The following is a 22,481-nucleotide window of genomic DNA, read 5'->3' as shown; positions in this document are numbered from 1 at the left end:
AAGAAAACATTTATCATTTTCCATCAGGGAAATGCAAATTGAAATGATAGACCCAGAGAGATAGTGCATAAGGACTGAATTGCATGCTTTGTATGTGGAATGCCAGAGCTCTTTCCTCTTTAACCAGATTGTCCCCCAAGCACTGCCCAGAGTAATCTTCAACCCCCAACATTTAGCAGAGAGTAGTTAGTGAGCACTCAAGGCTCTGGTTCCCAAACTAGAAAAAATATCATATAAACTACAACAAAATCTAATGACAATGAGATTTCACTTCACACCAGTGAAAATGGCTTATATTACAGACAATCTAGAAACAACTAGTGCTGCTGGGAATCTGGTAAAACATAACTCTCATTTACTGTTGGTGAAACTATTTTCTGGTTCAACTTTTATGGAGATCTATAGGAAGACTCCCCAAAAAATTAAAAATAGAACTCTCATGTGTTCCAGAAATTCTACTTTATAGCATCTATCCCCAGAACATAAAAACATTAATTTAAAATTATCAGTAAAAATATTAAATTGAAATGTTTATTGTGGCACTGTTTGCAGTAGCCAAAATCTGGAAACAGTCCAGATACACAGTGACAGAGAATGGATAAGAAATTGTGGTATGCTAGTGGTTCTTTCTCTATCCCAGCTGCCTTCTTCCCCACCACTTGAGGCAGGCGTCCAATCATGGACAAATCCTCCTTGCCCTTGTTTCTACTCTTTGTGGGTGTTAGTCTCATATTATGATTTTTTATATTTCAAAATGAGTGCAAAAATTCCGTGTCCCTTTCCTTCTGACTCATTTCACTTAGCACTATTCTTTGCAGATAATCTCTTCCTATCTGTATTAGAAACCCTAAAAGGAGGGAGAGGGAGAGGGGGAGGGAGAGGAGAGAGATCCATAGAGACAGGCTAGGGGACGTGGGAGGGAAACTGGGGACATTGATGAGAAATGTGAACTGGTGGAGGGATGGGTGTTCTAATAGTGTATGACTGAAACCTGACCGTGAACAGCTTTGCAACTGTCTCATGGTGATTCAATGAGAGAGAGAGAAAGAGAGAGAGAGAGAGAGAGAGAGAGAGAGAGAGAGAGAGAGAGAGAGAGAGAGAGAGAACTTGTGGCGTGCATATGTAAGAATGGAATACTCTGTTATAAGAAATGAAGTCTTGCCTTTTGCCACACATATGTGGAACTAGAGTGTGTCATGCTAAGTGAAATATGTTGGAGAAATAAGGCCAAGTGCTTAGTGGCTTCACTCAAATAAAGAAACAGAAGGAAATGAGTAAATAGTGTCCTATGAAAATAACAAAACCTTCAACTCTTGACTAAGATCTGAGGTTACCTTTGGTGTGAGTGGTTGTGGAGACTAGAAGTGACCTAAGGCCAGTAGTGGTAGATGCTTAGGGCCACTTTGATGGTAGAGCTGGTGAAGTAACTTTGTATGTCAGAAGTATTAGCATCAGTACTGTTGCAAACCATGGAATCTGAGTAATATAAATTTTTAAATGAATAAAATAAATATGGAGGTGAAAATTTTATAATTTTTTTAAGCACTGTTAAGTGGGAAGCTTGATTGTGCTTTAACAAAACATTTAAAAAGTTGCAGGTAGTACTTTTTGAGAGGTTTATCATCTCATACTGAGTTCTAAGCAAGAGGGTCTTCAGTTGGAAAATTTTAGACAGAATTTGTATTCGCTGATTAGGTATGTCAGGTATTTTGGAGGGATATCATTTTTTCACATTTCATGGATAGATGATCACCATGTCAAAGGTATAGCCATATGTAATATTTCCAAAAACAGAGGAAGCACAGAAGGTACTATGAGATAAAATAGTTGATCAACCTAAAGGTCAGTGTTGGAATCTTGTGTTCTTGGATGAGATACTATTAGTAATGCCTGGTGGAGAAATGGAGAGATGTAACTTCAATGTTTAGATATGTCTTTAGAGAATATTTTTAGATATAACTATTTTAGTTCTATAATACACACTGATAAGCATATAATACCAACTTTTTTTTAATGCAAGCAATTAAGTATGAGTGCTCCTCCACTGTCTTTCCTAACTGAAAATCTTCTAATCATCTTTGACTCCATATTATGGAAGCTAAGTTCTTGCAGATTCTTTGCATAACAGAACAGGGCAACTTTAAATCATTTATTTATTTCTACCTCTGTCATGTCTTGTTATTCAGTGGTGGGCTGTCCGTTTTTTATTAATATCTACTATAGTGTGAAGTTTCAGAATGCTTATAATGGTATAGACAGATACAGTGACAAAACTTATGCTCTTGTAGCTTATACATTTTAGATGGATATTTGAGTATAATACAAATCTTCAAATGAAATAGTTAATCTTCGATCTCTTTCTTCTGATTTATCTTGCACAGTGTTTCTAGATAAAGTAAAATTTTCAGTATTTCACTTTTCTCTTTAGAAAGTGACAGTTTCAACATTAATGCCTCTTAGTTTGTATATTCACTTTCTAAAGTTTTGTTGTTGTAGTGGGAGGGAGGAGCACACCTACTAGTGCTCAGAGCGTAAACTCATGGCTCTATGCTCAGGGATCACTCCTTGTGAGGCTTGGGAGTCCTTATGTGGCACTGGGAATTGAACCCAAGTTGACTGCATGCAAGGCAAATGACTTGTGCTCTGTACTGTGGCTCCAGCCAGCACTTTCTATTTTATTTCTTAATAACATCTTTCACCTACCTAAGAAAATCTTCTTAATCCAAGAAACCCAATCCATAGCCTCTCTATCCAAGTTTATATACTGAACATCTAGTTATATCTCACTTACTGCTTAGAACTGACCCTCTAAAACTCTTTTTCAGGATCATCATTGTAAGGTTTTTTGTTTCTAATTTATATTGTAAGTGGTCAAAACATTCTTTTAATTTTACTTTAGGCCCACACCTCATTGTGCTTTGGGCTTAATCCTGACTGCTCAGAGATCATTCCTGGAGGGCCTGGGGGACCGTATGAAATGTTTGGGGATTGAACCCAGGTTGGCAGAATGAAAGGCAAGCACCTTCCCGCTGTACTATCTGTTCTGCCCCTGGTTAAAAATTTTAAAATATTTATAGAGTAAAATTTCCCATACTACGTAAGTGGTAATTGCTGTCTACCAGATTCTTAAAGGTATTTCCAAAATTAGCCTCATTCAGATATGAAAGTGTTTATTAAAAACCCTTCCCAGATCTTCCCTTCTCATAGAATGCTGTTACCCTTTATTATTATTCTGTACTTTACTTATCACTCACAATTTATTTGGAGATGTTCCTTACCAATACCTTAATCACTTAAATTACTTAACTTCCCGTTAGTCGTCGATTTGCTCAAGCGGGTGCCAGTAACGTCTCCATTTGTCCCTGTCGCGTGCTAGTGTAGCCCACTGGCAACTGTTCGCTCTGGGAACATGAAGAGCCCCAAACCGATCGTTCATGATCTTGATGAAGAAGTCTGACCATCTGGTAGGTGGGCGGCCACGCGGTCTTTTGATATCCCATGGAATCCAGTCGGTAACAGCTCTAGTCCAGCGGTCGTCTTTAAATCTCATTACGTGACCAGCCTTTCTGATTTTTGACATCTTGGCAAACGAGACAGCATCCCTGATTCTTGATCATCGACGGATGTTGGAACTCCGGATTCTTTCTCTCATTTGAGTGAAACGTGATATTCCAAGCATAGCTCTTTCAATTCCTCTTTGGGAGACCCGAATAGCATTCTCATCCTGTTTACGTAGGGCCCAGATCTCTGAGGCATATGTTAATGCAGGAAGAACAGTGGAATCAGAGAGATGTGCCCGGAGCCAGAGGTTCTTCGTCCTCTTAGTTATTTCTTCGACGCTCTTGAAGGCGTTCCAAGCCGCTCTCTTCCTCCTGCGCAGCTCGGGTGCCAGGTCATTTGTCATGTTGACTTCTCGACCTAGGTACACATAGCTGTTGCATTCAGAGATGGTCGTTCTGTTGAGAGCGAACCAATACCTAGTTTTTAAAAATTCTTCATCTTAACAATGGTTTAATATTCTTCTGGGATAAATATCATAATAAAATAAAGTAGTATCTGGAATTGGAAAGAATATTAGAGATGCTACAGATAGAAATAGTAGCTGCAACTAGTTTCAAAATGATAAATTGATAAAATTTATAATTTTTTTTGGTTTGGAGGCCATACTGGTTAGTATTCACAGACTATATCTGACTCTGTGTTCAGAAGTGATCCATGGAAGTGCTCAAGGGACCATATTCTGTGTCAGAAATCTGACTGGGGTCAGACTCATACAAGGGGAGTGCTGTACATCCTATATTATCTCTTTGGCCAAAATGATAGAATTTTAGAGAGCATTGCAAGGGATTCTTTTTGTTGTTTGTTTTGGGGACTTGCCTGGCAGTTCTCAGGACTTGGTCCTGTCCCTGTACTCAGGAATCACTCCTGGTGTGCTTGGAGGACCATGTGGGGTACTAGGGATTGAACCCAGGTCAGTCATGTGCAAGGCAAGCACCCTACCTGCTGTACTACTACTTCGGTCCCATCCAAGAGATATTTGGAGCAGAGCAGAGCCCTCTCCTGTAGTCCTTTAGAAGGTGTTAAAGGTATGATTGCAAACCTTAACTTGTAAAGTGAATTTTTTTTTGTTATGAATGATATCTCGTTAAAAATAGGGTAAATGTACAACTCCTTTTAGGAAAATTTTTATCTGATACGGTAGAAATCTTGAACTATATTGCAGGGTATTGTGATGACCACATATTTTGAAATTATATCAACTTGGTCTTGACACTTCATTTTGACACTAAATATAACACTGTGGCCAAACGACTTAACTTGTAGCTTCAATTTCCTTATTGGTAAAATTTGAATTATAATACTCATAGGATTTATGAAGAACTAAAGCAAAACTATTTTATGCTTTCCATATTACATGGCACAGAATAGTGCTCAGTAAATCTAAAGTAGCATCCTCCGGACTCTTTGCCTAACAGGATATAATTACTAATTGCCTAGAATGTTTGGATGTTGAAATATTATTGTAATAGTACTGTTTATAAAACTTTCCATAGTAGCTTATATATGGAGAGGACAGCACTCTAGACTTCTTTGCCTTGATTAATGCAAATAAAATGTCTTTTTTTGGATACTTTTCACCAAAATTGTCAAACCTCTGTAGAAATAAATAGGCATATGAATATGATCTTACTTACCATGTTAAAATATTTAGCTTTACCAGATGTCAGAATCTGCATCAGTGATAGGCTTGTGATTTAAAACAAGTTGTCTAGATAGTGCACCTCTGATTTGAGGCATTTGTTCATTGATAGGGTGTGAATGTTTCATTGATGGGCAGTTTCAAGTGTGAAGTTAAAAGACATGTAAAGTTCTGGAAGTGTAATAGTACTTTCTAGTTAAAAAAAAAAGTGACAGATTCTGCTTGGATTTTAAATTCTCTAGCTCACTTCTTTGAAATCTGATGGAAAAGAAAATCCAGGTAGCAACAAAAAAAAAAAAAAAAGAAAGAAAGAAAAGGTCCATGCTTTGCCACAAGCTCTTTCTGGGGGTGGGGTGAGACCATACTTTGATGGTACTCTGGGATTACTCTTGCCTCTGTATTCAGGGATTACTGCTTGTGTGCTCAGGGGAGCCTGTGTAGTAATCACGATCAAACTGGGTTTAGGTACATTTGAGGTACATTGTGCCCTATACTTTCTCTTTAGTCAAATTAATTCATTTTTTGATCTTGCCTCCATTTTCTTGTATAGTAAAGGAGTTAGAGTAGACTAATTTTCTAAACATTTTTGGTACAACCTTAGGATTCAGCATAGTCATCTCAGACTATGAGGTCAAAGGGTTCCACGCTTTGTGCTTTTTATGCTGTCAGTTCATTATGAATTTATTTTTAAGAACAGTCTCCACTGGCAAAAAGGAAAACATTTTGGAGGACAAGGGATAAAGCTCAATGGAAGAACAGATAATCACTCATGCTGAAGCCCTGTGTTTGAGCTTCAAAATAAAAAAAACAAAGCACATGATACAACAAAATCAAAATAAAATCAAATAAGTTTGGGACCCATTGTACATAAATAATTGTCACAAAGTCCATATCTGTAATTACAAAAGAGATCACAATAAGTGACATTTGGCTTCCTTATTGTTTGTCTACATGTTACTAACATCATAGGATTTAGCAGTATGCAAAAAAGGAGCATAATTTTTTTTTTTTTTTTGCTGTTTGGGTGACACCCGGCATTGCACAGGGGTTATGCCTGGCGCATGCACTCAGGAATTACTTCCGGCAGTGCTTGGGGGATCATTTGGGATGCTGGGAATCAAACCCGGGTCGGCTGCTTGCAAGGCAGATGCCCTACCCGCTGTGCTATCACTCCAGCCCCTGTGATATTTTTTTATGAGAAAGACTAATAGAAGGTAACTTTGGTATCTGATCTTATATTAAACTTATCCTTTCACCATGTCCAAGTGAATTATTCATGTCCGTATACCAAGTTAAAGAAGAATGACATGTAAACAGAGGTTGGAAATTGAAATGGTTATGGTGACTTAGGCAGTGATAGAACTGAAGGATTCAGGTAGTGTATAATATAAAGAATAGTGAGACTGTGCCAATCTGAGAATGCATGTTATAAAAGAATAGCTTCCATACCTGATGAATTATAGTCATGGAGAAATGCAGATTTGTGCTGTAACACCCTTAGGTCTCTGATACTTACCCTTTGTTACTTCTCACATGTTATAGCAGTTACAGCAGTTTAATCCATTAAAAGAAATATATTTATTTAAAAAATATTTTGCATGTTGGTTATTGATTAAACAAAACACACACATACCCATACATACTCAGTTGCCAAGCAAACAAACCTTGGCCTGAAGTTAAAATCTTGGGCTTTTTCAAATATATATATATATGTATACATATATATACATATACATATATATACATATATATAGTCTTTATATATATACGAAACAGCTAATATTTCATGAATATGTTTTAGGGACTCAGCTACACCTTTTGCATTAGTCAAAATATTACATATTTTGAATATTAAATAATTCTGTCACTGTTACTGTCCTCCTGTTGTTCATTGATTAGCTTGAGCGGGCCCAGTAATGTCTCCATTGTGAGACTTTGTTGTTTCTGTGTTTGGCATATTGAATACATCATGGGTAACTTGCCGGGCTCTCTGAGAGGGGAGAAGGAATTGAACCCAGCTCGGCCGGGCTGGCTGCGTGCAAGGCAACCCCCCTACCACTGTGCTATTGCTCCAGCGATAAAATAATTCTTTAAAATAATATTAGTTCTTAAGTCGTAAATTTGATGATTGGGACTGTTAAGTAATATACTGAGATTGTATGGTTAGGCAAAGGTTTCACAGATACAGCTACATCTGACAGTAAGACTTTGGTGCCTAGACACCAGGCAAAACTGGGACTATTAATATTTTATCTCATTCATGTACTTTAAACACACAGAAGGAATAAAATAGCTGAATACAATGAGTAGGTAGAAAATTGACTGTTAGCTCATGTGTGTACAATGATAATGTGTACTGTGCATATGTGTGGATGTGCGCTTGATGTGATAAAGCTCTGGAATGCCGTCAGCTTTTATACTTTATAAGGTTTTTCTGATAAAACTCAGGGAAGCCAGTGTAAAATTTTTATTTGGAGTTTAAATTTCTCTTTGTCACAAACTAGACATCCTGAGCTACAGGGCCAGCATCCTCTCAATTCAAGGCCAAAAGTTCCCTCTCTTCTCTTTGCCATTTTTAAACCCCACCCATGGAAATGCTCCAAGTCCTGAGTGATGATCACTTCCTCTGGGCTAGGGTATGAAGAATGAAAGTAAATCTAGCAGGAGGAGTAAATCCCCAAAGACAGAGATAAGTACTTGAGGTCAGAGACTGCGTCTTTTATAGTTTGTCTACATACCAAGCTCATTAATATGAATAATCTTCTTAGCTATAGTGGTTGTAGTAGCAAAAGTAGTACAAAGAACTAGCCTTGTTCTTACAGTTTTATATCAACTCATTATTTCTAGGATTTCGGGAGATCTCTTTGAGGCAGTGATGTGGAATCACTCCTTTCCTATGTTTCTCCTTTATTTCCACAGTTTTATTTTTGTAAAAAAAAAAACTAACAAAAATATGTTTCAACCTTAAGAGTTCTATAGCCTTTGGGGGTAAAACTGAAGCTAGAGAGAAAAACCAAAAAGGTGTCAAAAATCTATGTATTTATCAATTTAGACTTTTCCTCTGGGAGATTTGGAACACCATTAGACACTGCAAGTCTTTTTATTGTTTATTCAGTTGATGTAGAATGAGAAAGGAAAAAGGAGCCAGATCCTCTGGCACTTGTTTTTCTTAACACTCTATATCCATAATGTGAATGGAAGGAACCCAGAACTTTCATTTTCAGAACTGTATCTCAGCCCCTGGCTCCTGGTGAAAACCAGTGTGGTTCAGATGTGGGATGGGAAGAGTGGTTTGCATTGGCATTAGCCTTGCGGGTGCTTTGGGGCTGGAGCACACTCAGCTGTGGGTTACAGATGCTTGCTCTCCAGTATTAATGTGGCCAATATGTAAAACCATGGCATCCACAATACTACACAAAGGTCCACGCCTTTGATAGTTGGGGAAATAACTCCTGAGGAAATTCATTCCTGGATGGATGTAGTACAGTGTGAACAGAAGGTCCTTTTTCAGAAGACAGAAACCAGCAGTATCTGATGATAATGGTTTGAGCAAAAGCCCCTTTATCAAAGTATATTTATAATTTTGAGAGCTTCACAATATAATGAAACAAAAAATCAGTGCTTTAAATTAATGTTGTCTGAAGTGGGAAATGCAGTCTCTCATGCTGAACTCTGTGGGGGATGGGAGTGAAGTTGAGGGAGAGGGTGGTGGGTAGTAATAACTTTGGGTGCAATGATGGGGTGCTTTCTCTTTGGTCACTTAAAGAAGGTAATTTCCAGGGGACATAGTGATTTCATTTTTTCATGAAAAGTAGGTGATAGGTCAAATTAATTTGGGAACCTACATTATAAACGATATATTTATTCATAAATGTGAAATTTCTTGTTGTGCATGTTATAGAAAGCTTGTACACTCAATTCTCATTGTATAAAGATTTAATTTCATTGTGGTCATTATCTGACTTGATTCATAGTGTGTTGGAATTTTTTTCACCACTTTATTTCAACTTTCTGCTCAGGTGTTGCTTTTGAAGGTGTTTGGGATACCATGCCTTGCCAAGGATTGAACCTGGGCTTCTTTCCTGCAAAGCATGTGCTCCAACCTATTGAGCTGTTTCTCTAGATATTTACCAATTTTTATGTCCCTGAATTATCTTCATAATGTTGGTACCAGAGAAACTATGTGTAGGTGAAAGGAAACAAGAATGGGACTGGTAGTGCTTTATTTATTTGATTGAATTCAGTGATCAAGATTCTTTTCAAGGCACAGAAATTTTTGTCCCTTCCAATTTATGAGGCCTGCTTCCTACTCAGAGTATGCTTGAGAGAGTTGGGATATTTTCAGCCCCCATTCAGTTAGTGTGCTACTTTCTCATTCAGGTACAATTTCCAATGAAATAGTGGCTTATACATCAGAAGTTAGTTTATTGACTCTTATTGCACTTCTGAGCACCTAATAAATAATTTATTAGTCTGATGGATATGTGGCTACCTAACTACGGGGCATGAAATATGCACTGTTTTTCTAATACACTGTAGGGAAGGACCTGTTTATAAAGTATTTAGTATTGGTTTTATAATGCACCGTTGACAACAGGAGACCACGAAGCTCAAAGATCAATCTCATTTTGGCCCACAGTATTAATGCTGCTTTATAAAGCTCTATGACAGGTCACTTAGACAGTGGTCCTCACAGAAAGACTCTGTTAGGAAGGCAGGCTGTAGGGGCTGCCAGTGCAGCGGATGTATGCCTTTGTCCAGATCCCAGGGGTGACTGTTTTGTGGTTGCTGATGTTGGCCAGGTGATGGAACTCATCATTTCTCTGTTCTCCAGAGAGATTCTAAACTGGAGTGCTCAGTGATGCTAATGCAGCCCTCACTAATTGTGTGGAGGGCTACTATGACTTTGGACCTCAATTGCAGTTCTGGACATAGAATAACACAGACATAATACAATTTAACTTTTCTAAGTTTCTTCTCATGTTTGTTAATGAGGTAGATTCTTCCATACCTCTCCATTTAAAGCACATAGGAACTTAGCATGAAGTTTTTTAATTTTTTTTTGTGGGGGTTGCGTGTGGGTGTTGGTGCTTAAGGACTGTTCTGTGTGGTACATTGGGGCCTTATATGGTGTTTAGGATTGAACTGGCATTCGCTGCATACAAGGCAAGCACCTTACCTGCTGTACATCTCCGATTCCACAGCATGAAGTTTTGAAACTTTTGTTGGAGGAATTTAATTGCCCAGGAATAAATTGAACACTATGAAAAAATAAGACATTTACAGTGAGGGACATTTCAATAAAGATTAAAAAATTTTATTCAGAAGTCAATTCTGTGTTTTACTTTATTAAATATGCTATAGGAATGCCTTATAAAAGCAGTGATTTATGATGTTTGCTTACCTATCAGGGTGATTGTTTTGGAATAAGATAGTCTTAATTTCGTGTTAAAAATTGTGTTTCAATTTTGTACTAAAAATCCTTGCTGGCAAAACATATATTAAAAATGTGCCCCATGTAGAGACATACTGGCAGATGGAATGTAAATGGGTGCGGGGTGGGGGGCAATTTGGTGGAGGGGAAGTGGACACCGGCGAAAGGATTAGTGTTGAAACAATGTATGCCTGAAATCCAATCATGAATGACTTTATAATCTCTGTCACTGTCACTGTCCTCCTGTTGTTTATTGATTTGCTCGAGCGGGCACCAGTAATGTCTCACAACAAATTGTGAGACTTGTTGTTACTATTTTTGGCATATTGACTAGGTCACAGGTAGCTTGTCAGGCTTTGCAGTGTGGGCGAGATACTCTCCGTAGCTTGCCGGGCTCTCTGAGAGGGGCGGAGGAATCGAACCCCAGTCAGCTGCATGCAAGGCACATGCCCTACCCGCTGTACAATCACTCCAGCCCTTATAATCGCAGGGTGTTTGTTTGTTTGTTTGTTTTTTAAATCATTGCTGGCTCCAAGTATACCACTTTTCAAGGAGGGAAATAAGAGCTACCCTTTTTGAACTCAGTCTACTTTTTTATCATTTCTCACAATTTAAGAAGAAGCAAAGCTGAGCTCTATCTAATTGTTACTCTCTACTTTGACCTTGTTTTTACTCTTTCAGAATTTCATTTTCCTCAGTCTACCTGGACAAACCATTTCTGTTATCTAGTAATCCTTCATTTTATTGTGTCATGTCTCTTAGCATGTAACACTTTTTTCTGAGATAATTAATTTTTGGTATGCAGCTGTTGTTTACTGAGAACTTACTACATGTTAAGCAAGCAATTAAGCCCTAAAGATAGATTAAAAAAAACCAAATATATCCCTTTTAGCAGTGTACAGTTTAGTGGGACTGATTGGGAGAAAATTGACTTTTTGACAAAGCGTTCTTGGAATTTGAACTTTGTGTGTGTCTGTAGTGCTGGAATTGAACCCAGGGCCTCACACTTGCAAGGCAAGTATTCCACTGGACTACATTTCTAGCTTTCAGTCTATATACTTTTGAATTTTGGGGATCACAGTGTTGTCGCTCAGGGACTATTTGATGCTCAGTTGATCATGTATCGTGGGAATTGAACACAGGGCTCTTGGGTGCATAGAATGCATTGATCTATCTCTTTAGCTTAGTGTATATACTTAGAAGTTACAATTTATACACATTGCCTTTGCTTTCTGAGGAAAAAAATCTCTTTCCCTTCAGTATATTTTTCATTTGTGCTTTTGATCATATTCTCTTCAAGGACCCTTTTATATCACTTCCTGGATAGCTTAGATCTTCAATATCCCATCCTCTACTAACTTTGTCCCCCTTGTTTGTTACTGACTCCTATACCTTCCTTGAAACCATCAGCTCTTTAGCACAGCATCTCACAGGCGTGGTGAACTTTGCAGACCACCTTTTTTTCTTATTTTTCTTATATTTTATTGCAGAATTTATGACAGTGTTGTCTTTAAGGACCACATGTTTCAAACCTATTCTTTTTTTATTTTTTTTTACTTTTTGGGTCACACCCAGCTATGCTCAGGCGTTACTCCTGGCTCTTCACTCAGGAATTACTCCTGGGGGTGCTCGGGTGACCATATGGGATGCTGGGGATCCAACCTGGGTTAGCCATTTGCAAGGCAAATGCCCTCCCTGCTGTGCTATCACTCCAGCCCCTCAAACCTATTCTTGACAAGATATGTATATCCCTTTATTTAAAAAAATTATGTTTAACTATAATTTTTTTTAAATTCTCTCTTTATTGTTGATACAGCTACAATGACTGAGTGTCACGCACGCACAATTGTGTTGTTAACCCACTTGATTATAGTGCTGTCATGACATTGTATACTTGTGGAAGTAAAATTGGGATAGGGCTTGGATTATGGGAGTGGTGCCAGGGAGTGAATTCATTTATGGCCTCGTGTTTCTAAGGAAGGTTCTCTACCATCCAGTCACCCCCCCAGCCTCCAATTATTTTATTTGCTTCCTTGTCTTAATGCACATACCTGTCTCCTTCACCATCTGCATTTTTAAATTTCTTTACCTATGTGTCCACTAAGTTATATCCCATAGGAAACTGTAATTTAAAAATATTATAAAATATTATAAAACATGGGCTGGAGCAATAGCACAGTGGGTAGGGAGTTTGCCTTGCAAGCGGTCAACATGACTGACCTCCGCCCCTCTTGGAGAGCCCGACAAGCTATCAAGAGTATCTCGCCCTCATGGCAGAGCCTGGCAAGCTACCTGTGACGTATTCGATATGCCAAACACAGTAACAGTTGTCACAATGGAGACGTTACTGGGCCCACTCAAGCAAATCGATGAACAATGGGAGAACAGTGACCGTGACAGTGATTATAAAATGTAAAATGTAATTAAATTTAAAAAGGGGCTGGAGCAGTAGTACAGTGCGTAAGGCATCTGCCTTGCACACGGCCGACTCAGGTTCAATTCCCAGCATCCCATATGGTGCCCCGAGCACTGCCAGGAGTAGTTCCTGAGTGCAGAGCCAAGAATAAGCCCTGAGCATCGTCGGTTGTGACCCAAAAAGCAAAATATAAAAAAAAATAACATTTGCAGCCACAAACATGTGAAAGTAATTAAATGACGAACAACCATTTACCCTGGTAAACATGTAAATGATGAACAACCACTTTTTACACTGGTAAAAAGTGGGGAACTTTTTACCAGTTTACTGTAAACTTTTCAAAGTTTACTGTATAGTCACAAAATTTAGCCCATTCCACTTATGTTGATCTTCTTATGTTCAAAATATTAGACCTTGTTGTAATCTTTGTTGCCAAAAGTTGTTTCTTACTCTTTTAAAGAAAACTTAATGAGGGGTTGAGGAGATAGCTCAATGGATTGGAGTACATGTTCTGCAAGAAAGAGGCCTACCTTGGAAACCTGATACTGCATGGTCCCTTTAGCACAGCTTGGCACAATCTCTGATCACTGAATCTGGAGTATCCAACTAGAAACACCAGGTCTAGCCCCAAACCTGTGAAAAACAAAATACAAAGTAGCCCTCACGAACTCTGACTGTAAAGAACAACTGTCTATGATGGTAAGACCCTTTCAGTTTAGTTCCTATTGAGCAGTAAATTCTTTCATTCATAACTGATATCCTATTTGATGGTCAACTCAAGAAATACTGTTGTTCAGTTCCATTTCAGTGCAAATGCATTTCCTGCTTAGAAATTTGCTACTGCCACTGGAAGTAATTTTTTTCTGAGTCATAGATGATTCTGCTGCTGCTTTTCTTATCATATTTCATTTTATTAAGATATTCTTTTTTTACAGAAACAACCTCCTTTGTTTCTTGTAATAATGAATGTCCAGTGAGCTAAAACTATGTGTCTTTTGTGGTTCACACAGTTTCTTACACTTAGCAAATAGATGTTTTATCAGTGTTTCCAAGTACTGGTCAATAATGCTTAATTAATTTTTTTGCTGTTGGACCACACCCAGTGGTGCTTAGGGCTTTCTCTTTACTCTGCACTCAGGGATCACTCTTGACAGGCTCAGGTAACCATAAGTGGTGCTGGGATCTGCCTAGCCCTGGTTGGCCCCGTGCCCTATCTGACTGTACTATCTCTCAGGCCCAGTAGTATTTCGTTTAAAATGGATTTTTTTAATAATAAAAGGGAGCAAAAAATGGAGGTACTCAGGGCAAAAGTTTTTCTCTTATCATTTGCTCAGTTATCACTTTGTTACATTTTCTACAATATTTAACAGTTGACTGCTGTTGGTTTTAGAGACTATTTAGTAGCTTTCTTTGGTGGGGGGCAACAGCAGCTGTTACATTTGACCTTGTTTTATTTTAAAAAATTTGACGATGTACTCATCGCTTCCAAGTATATTGACTACACAGTATATGTAATTTCCTCTCTCTTCTCTCAGACCCCACCCCCAGTTACCAACCCTAAATTTCTGTACTTAGAAATGAGAGTACAGAATCAAGGACTGTGACAGGCACGAATGTTTAATTAAGTACTCCCTATTGTATGGCTGATGTATTACAATATGTTGTTCTTCATATAAACCACTTTTATGGATATACTCTTTTTATTTTTTTGCCTTTTTGGGTCACACCCAGCGATGCTCAGGGGTCACTCCTGGCTCTGCACTCAGGAATTACTCCTGGCGGTGCTTGGGGGACCATATGGGATGCTGGGGATCGAACCCAGGTTGGTCACATGCAAGGCAACCGCCCTACCCGCTGTGCTATCACTCCAGCCCCTATGGATATACTCTTGCTGTCTAGTTAGGACATCTCTCACCTAATTAATTTATAGTCCACCCTTTTGCTCTTCTCATCCTCAATCTGTGAATCTGAAGTATTTGTTTTATTCCTAATACTTGTCTCTGAAGAAGTTGTTGCAAGCAGTGACAGTTACTTCAATGATTTTTTGTTTTTAATAAGTATGTGTCTCTTTTTCTTTTCCTATTCCTTTTTCTTCTTGCACCCCTGTTTATTTTATCTTTTCTTTCCTCTTACTGCACTTTCCCTCCCTCTTAGTTCTTCATTGTTACCAGCACTTTAGCGATTTTCATCACTATTTTAGTATTGCTGGGCTTTTTTGCTGTGTTTTGGGGCTACATCTGGTGATGCTTAGGGAAAATTCCTGGATGGGTGTTTAGAACTGCTTTTAGCAGTGCTCTTGGGTGTATGCAGTGTGGGGGATTGAACCCACACCTCCTTTATGCAGAGTAAGTGCTTCAGAACTTTGAGCTATCTCTCTGGCCCTGTTTTAGTTTTATAAATAGCGGTACTAAACTTTTACAACTAAAGTATAGCGTGCTTATAGGAAAGTGCACAAATTCTTGTATATATAGTTTGATGAATTTTTACACAGTGATTCACATCAGACACAGTGAGGTAGATAGAGATAGAACATTGCCTGGATCTCTTAAGTTTTCCTTGTGCATCTTATAGCCACTATCTGTTTTTACGTAAGGTCAGTCATCACTATTCAGACCTAAGCTATCTGTAAATTCTTCATCTTTTAACTTGCTGTTAATGTACTTCTGGCATCTTTTACTTTTCTTAATTTTGAAAACAATTTCCAAGTTTATTCAGTATCTGTGGTTTTTGAAATATACTTTTCAAACTATTTCTTAGGCATGTGGATTTCATCTAATATGATACTGTTAATAGAGTTGTTTTCTCTCTGAGAAACTAGAAACAGAACAGGAGTTTCTGGGTACCTGTGAATCTCAGTCTTTCTGACACTAAGGATCATATTTGCACTGGGGTTGCAAATATTTTGGTCTGCAAACTTTAGAAGGAAATAAATAATACTGTTTATATCCCTTGCAATTCTTTATGGTCATACATACAGAAGTAACACCATAATATATGTGTGTATATATATATATTTACACACAGACATATATATATTCTAGACTAGACATATATGTATATATGTATATATTCTATAAACTACCACATCAAATAGGCCCTGTCAACATCTTTGTAGTTTTAATTTTTCATATTATTTCAAGGGATTTTGGCATTTGAATATGTCCTTAATGTGTTTCTCTGAATCTGAGCCCTTGATTGAATTTGTCAGTAGGTGCTGTATCACACTGATTGTTCCAGTTGACAGAGACAAGTGTCAACCAGAGTCATTTCTCCCTTTTGCTATAAATACATTAAACTTTTAGGTAATACTTATAGGGATGTTTGTGCTCTTTCAAGAAATGATTTGAACCTGTGCCCTATTCAAACCCTACTTTAGAGCCTCTGTTTTCCACATTCACATTGTTTTTCAGTATCTTTCATTTCTCTATATAGTTGTTATTTGGGGGATTAAATACTCTAATACAGTTTTCCTTTGAGTAAATGCCAGAGCTTTTGGTATCCATAGTGCTTTGGCTAAATAACTAGAAAACCAAAGGCCCACCTGCAGAACTTGTTTACACCTTGGATCATGATCTTGCATCCTAAAATCTTTAGGTTGTTCTGGCTGAGGATTCTGTATGTTGAACAGGCTGCCAGAACTATCTGGAGAAGGTGTAGCTGTAAATATGAAATAACACGTATAGTTTTAACACAGATTTTCATATAGTGGAGAGAGATTCGGACTCCAATCAGAGGACAACACATTTTTATTTTTCAATATTTAAAGATGTTTAACTACATTTTGAATTAGTTAATTCCTGAGTTTTTAACATAAATCTATACCCTAAGGTTTTAGAGAATAAGCAATAAAATAGATATAGCTAAAGGGAAAGGTTCATAGAAGAATATAGGTGAATTATTAAATTTGTTTATACATTAGTAAGCACTAAATTAGGTTTAGTAGTTGGCATATATGCATCTCTTAAATCAGTACTAAAGTCTGTTAAGTTTAGCTAGATTAATAAGTTGAAACATACATGTTTGAATTTAAAATGTTCTCTAAAAATTTAAAAATATAATGAATATATTCTATATATTTTCTTAATGATTCTCAAACTTTATAACTGTGGGACATTTGGTTATTAAAAGAGGGGTTTTCACCCTGTTCCCCCATAAGACTGGAAATGGGACATTGTAAGTCATTGGAGAGTGCAAAGATACCGGTGTTGGGGGTGAGAGTGATAGTACAGCAGGCAAGTGGCAAGTATCTTGTCATGCATGTGGCAGATCTGGGTTTGATCTCCTGCACCCTATATGGTCCCCTGAGGCCTGTCAGGAGTGATTCCTGAGCTCAGAACCAGAGTAAATGCTGAGAACAACCAGGCATGGCCCTCAAACAAACAAGTATTAATGATACATTGTAATTGTCGAGATCAGGCACTGCAATGTGTAGAGATATGTTTAAATAAGAATTCTTAGTTGCTTTCAAACATTTCCTCATCACTCTCCCTCCAAGAATATTGGCACAGTAGAGTAATACTTCATCTTTTTGCATTTTTTTGAGGGCGGAGGGTGGTGAACTTTGTCACTGTCAATTTATTAAATTACATATGTGACTCCAGAGGCCTTTTAAGATTATAATTACTCATAAAAGAAAAAAAACTCAATTGAAATAATTATTAGCTTTACTTTTTACTTTTCTGTTGTTGTTTTTTAAAAGTGAGTCAAAAATATTTCCCCTTCACATTGGAAATGAAAACTTTCAGGCCAGTGACATGATTTTGAGGGCTGGAGTGCTGGCTTTGTTTGCAAGCACTGGATTTGAGCCCATTGTCACCATGTGACCCTTTGTGGCACTTTGGGAATGGCCCCTGAATGCCACTGGGTGTTGGGCCTTCCCCACCAAAAGAAGCACGTTTTACAGGATCAAGTGGAACAGTAAGTTTCACCAAGGAAAGACGTTGCTGTCAACTTTTTCCCTTAGGAATATGAAAATTTATGGATTCTATGTTCAGAAAAGGTTTCCTTTATTAATTATTTTTCATTCTCAAAAAAAAATCTAAGACATCTGTTAACATTTCACACAGTCCAACAGATGTTACAGAGCAATTTCCATACATTTTTCTAAAGAAAAATGACTTTTTCTCAATTGGTTGTCCCCACCTTTGTGACTGGGATACTTCTGCATAATGTCCATACATTAAGTTATATACCTTAAGCCGTCTGAATTTCTAGCTTTCGAGTTAACTTTGACCAACAATTGCTACTTGATTGGAAGCAATTAACATGTTGTTTTGGGGGTAAGAAAGTCATAACATTTAAAAACCAGCTTCAAAAATGATAGCCTAATTCCTTTTATAAGATTGGATATCTAATTACCAGAACATTTTTATATAAAATAAGTGAATTACAAAAGCTGGAGTTGTTTTGCCATAAGGAAGTGCTGATTGTCATGTGATGTAGAACGTCATTTTTATTATTTTGGCAAGAACAGGGACAGTTTTGTCTTGACAAGCCATTAGATGAATACCAGCGTGTGTCACATGAAAAACCACTGATCTTTAACCCAGCTCTGTACTTAACCAGGCCTTGAAAATGAATAGTGAATAAAAGAAGAGCAAAGGCCAGTTTACTGTCATTACAGATTACAGAATCTGTTAATAGCTGCTGAACTGAACACAGGGAATTGTAGGTATTATTTCTTAAACCTGCAGAAATAATCTGGAGATGCTTGTTAAATGGTGTATATACATTATATGTTTATTTGATATTTGTTTCAGATCTTGCATTATTTGAAATGGCTAGAAAAAATGAAAGTCCTAATTTACTTTTTCAGTATGCTAAATACATACCTTTACTTAAAAACCATATATATTTACATAGAACTCTCTCAGTGAGGGTTTCCTTTCCCCTAATTATGAAACTTCTAAAATAAAGTTATGCATTTGAAATATTTTATTAAATATTTAGAATAAAATAAAAATATGCAGTATTACTCTTCCTTCTAAAACTAACCCTATAAACATACATACAAATTAAACTTTTCTGCTCATTTGTTTCTTCAGTATTCATTGTGGCGATATTTGCTGTATGTGATTTTTTTTAATGGAGGGAAAAACCTAAACTCACCTCAATTCCCAAATATTGAAAAGATCAGTAACATTTTAAACAGTCAGTAGTGGGAATTATTGCTTACAGAGCTAACAAGAAAGAACACACTTTCTTACTCTGCTAGTGGAATTGCATTGTGCCTCCCCATAGTCTTGTTATCCCACACTAACTGAAATGCAAATTCTTTGCAACTAATTGGATCTCATTGAGGGTACAAGCACAGTATGTAGTCATATACAAAAAAAAGGTTTTTTAAAAATAAAATGTCTCGATAATTACAGCTTTTAATTACTGTCCAAAACATTGAACTTTGAACTCTCTAACATAGGTTTAGAAAATATATTTAGAAAATATATGTTAAATATATTTTTACAGATTACTGTAGAACAAAAGCTATGAAATTCTTTTAGTAATGTATCAGTGCAAAAGGATAGGGGAAAAATATTTGCAACAATCTCTAAATTGGGGTTTATTAAAATCCTGCAAAAGTCAAAGATTTCCTTTTGAAGTTTAGGATTTAATATTCTGGAGTCAGTATACTGATGTCATGTTAGTAGTAGAATCCTTTCCTTGGGTTATTTTAAATGTTTAAACTACATACACAAGAAATTCCCAAAAGTCTCCCTTCAAATGTACAATTTACTTTAACATTGTAAACTGCATTTGAGTTTCTTACTTTGTGTTAGTGTATTTCTGTTATCTGTTATAATGAGACACAGCTATTCAGATTCCCATGATGTCTTTAATAAGTTGGGAGACATTTAGAATTAGTTGATGTAGTACTTAATTTTTTTGCTCCATCACTCCTGTCAGTAATGTGGGAAACCAATATGACTTTTAGCTTGTGATTCCTTAACCTGAATTGCATGGCATCAGGACAACAAAAAAGCAGTTACTATGGAAGTGATGATTACTGCCACCCTTCTAGACTTAAATAACTTAAATGCAAATGATTCCAGGCAATTGTTCATCTGTAGAAGTCAGAACTCAGAAGTCATCTTTGTGCCTTGTAGGTAGATTTTTTGCACCTGTGTTCTTAAAATAAGATCATGCCTATCCTATGTTTTCTGGTGGATGTGAGTGACAAATTCAGATTATGCATTTTGGAAATTTCTAGGGCAACAGATTTGTATTTTGTAAATGATTTTTAAGTGGCTGTTAAAATTTAAATTCTGCAAAGCACAGCATATGTATATACTTATGCTGTTGTTTTAGTTTACTAATTCATCTATTGTTAAATCTTGGTCAGTTGTCTTCTTATAACAAAGCTTTTTCTCTGTAAACTAGATTTGTATGCTTGTTAAAATCCTGTTATATCAAATCTATTTAGCAGGTGTGGTACTGTAAGATGTGTTGAGGGATTTTTAAACCCTGTTACTTAAGAATTTTGTGCCTTGGCTGTAGCTTACAGGTCCAAGTTATGTTGCAGACTTGTTTCATGGGGGGCAACTTCAAACCTTCATCTATGAAAGAGCTCAGTTTGCCTATTCTGGGTAACATTTTGTCAGAAGAGTGCTGGCTGGGCAGACCAGATTTGGATGTATTAGCTAGTCAGCCTAATAACCCTGTACAGACTGTATTGATTTTCTAGGAGAGAGTTTATGAACTAAATAAACTTGGGGTTGGTGTCTTAATAAACTGCTTCTCTCAGTCTGTCACATTTAGTTACGGAGCTGTGCAGTTTAGGGGGAAAAAAGGCTAATTCTGTTACAGATTGTTCACAGCAGGGTCTCCAAATTAGCCCTTTGTTTTGTAATGCCACCTTGCTTGGGCTCGCTTTGAGCACATTTCTCAGTTTTGCCCTAATGAGTTGCAACACTGATAATGTGGCTGATGATCTTTCATTGATTTCACTATCACTTGCTTGTCTGGTAATTGATCCGTTGCTGAGCCTCTAGTTAATTATATCGGCTTTGACATGGCCCGGTCCGCGGGGAATTTCAAGTCTTGCAGAATAACAGTTTTAATAAAAGAGTCTATTACTGCAGGTGCTTGCTGCTGCATGCCAGTTGATTTTTGTGTTGTTGTTGATGTGTCTTTATGTGTGTATGGGGGTAGGGGGAAGGGAAGATACCTGAGAAATAAGAGGATTGCAGAATGAAAGAAAGCAAGGTGCTGAAAGAGGAAAAGGTAGTGAAGGAAAGAGGAAGAAAGGAGGGGGAGCGAAGACCGGGAGAGCAAGAGGCGAGAGAGAACACGCAAGCAAAGCGATACAGCAGAGCCTGAGAAGAGAGAGGAGGAAGCTTGCTATTGACAGTGTCCTTAAGCCTCCCACAAATAACAGCCATTAGTGGGAAGGTCAGGAGCTGAGCCGGCAGCTTGACTGAGGCACTGAGTGCCACTTCAGAAATCAAGAGGCTAGCAAATTTTAGAGGGAGTTTAAGTGGGTAATAGCTAGCTGTAAAGGTACAGTCACTGTTGACAATTGACTCATAGGGGTTTTTCCCGCCCTCCCCCCTCAAGAATATTTTTATTGACCACAGGTGGACTTAATATATTTTAAAGCAACAATTCTTTGGGTTCTTGTTTGTTTCTTCTCAGATATTGAATTTGCTGCTTTTGAGACTTTTTTGTGCTTAATGGTGGTGAACCGGAGGGAAGTTTAACAGAAAAGCTTTCAGGAGATGTCTGTTCTAGAGGGGAAGGCACATTTGTGTCAACATAGTGTACGTTTTCTCATCTTTTCTCATTGTCCACTAATGACACAGAGCTGCCATTGAAGCTCTTTCCTGTTTCTTTTGTTGTTTCGAAGAGTAAGGTTTATTGTTATTCTTGAGTTAAGAAGGAGCAAGGAGAGTGGTACATTTGTCCTCTATATTTGTAGGTGGTTGAAGATTAATGTTTCTTACGTTTTAAGTTTAGGAAGGATGGCTTTTTCCTGCTGACTACTTTTATGAGATGACATGAATTTAGCTTTCTGTTTTAAAGTTACTCTTTGTGTACAGTGTATTTTGTTCAATTTTGCTTTTCTATAAAAGGTAAATTAATACTATCAAACAGGTATTTTGTTTTAAAACTGCTTTAATTAAAAATGTGACATGCTATTGAGGTTATATTTCATCATGCAGAAAACGTAATAGAATTTTCCATAGAGATCTTGAGTGAAAAATGGAGTTTTATATTCATTATGTTTTGCCTGAGATGGATCCAGATTTTTTTCTCATATATTTTTTTATGATTTGAAAAACTACTGTAGATGCTTTACCCAGGAACTTTAACAAAGGAATTTTGTCTCCTCTTGAGCTCTAAGAAAAGGTACACATTTTTTTCTTTGTCACCTAGTTTCTTATTAGCTTCCAGTTCAGCAATTAATGATCTGAGGAGTTGGTTATTAAATATGC

The 22,481-nt window shown here is 37.3% G+C and overlaps 1 protein-coding gene across 1 annotated transcript in view; it reads left to right on the top strand.

Moving 5' to 3' along the window:
- Positions 1 to 22,481, top strand: part of BNC2 (basonuclin zinc finger protein 2) — a 492,884-nt gene that overhangs the window by 142,275 nt on the left and 328,128 nt on the right. The gene's annotated exons all lie outside the window — the stretch shown is intronic.

The sequence above is a fragment of the Sorex fumeus genome, unplaced genomic scaffold (assembly GCF_029834395.1).
Source record: "Sorex fumeus unplaced genomic scaffold, SorFum_2.1 ptg000034l, whole genome shotgun sequence".
Lineage (NCBI taxonomy): Eukaryota > Metazoa > Chordata > Mammalia > Eulipotyphla > Soricidae > Sorex > Sorex fumeus.
This window is presented reverse-complemented; position numbering and strand designations above follow the sequence as displayed.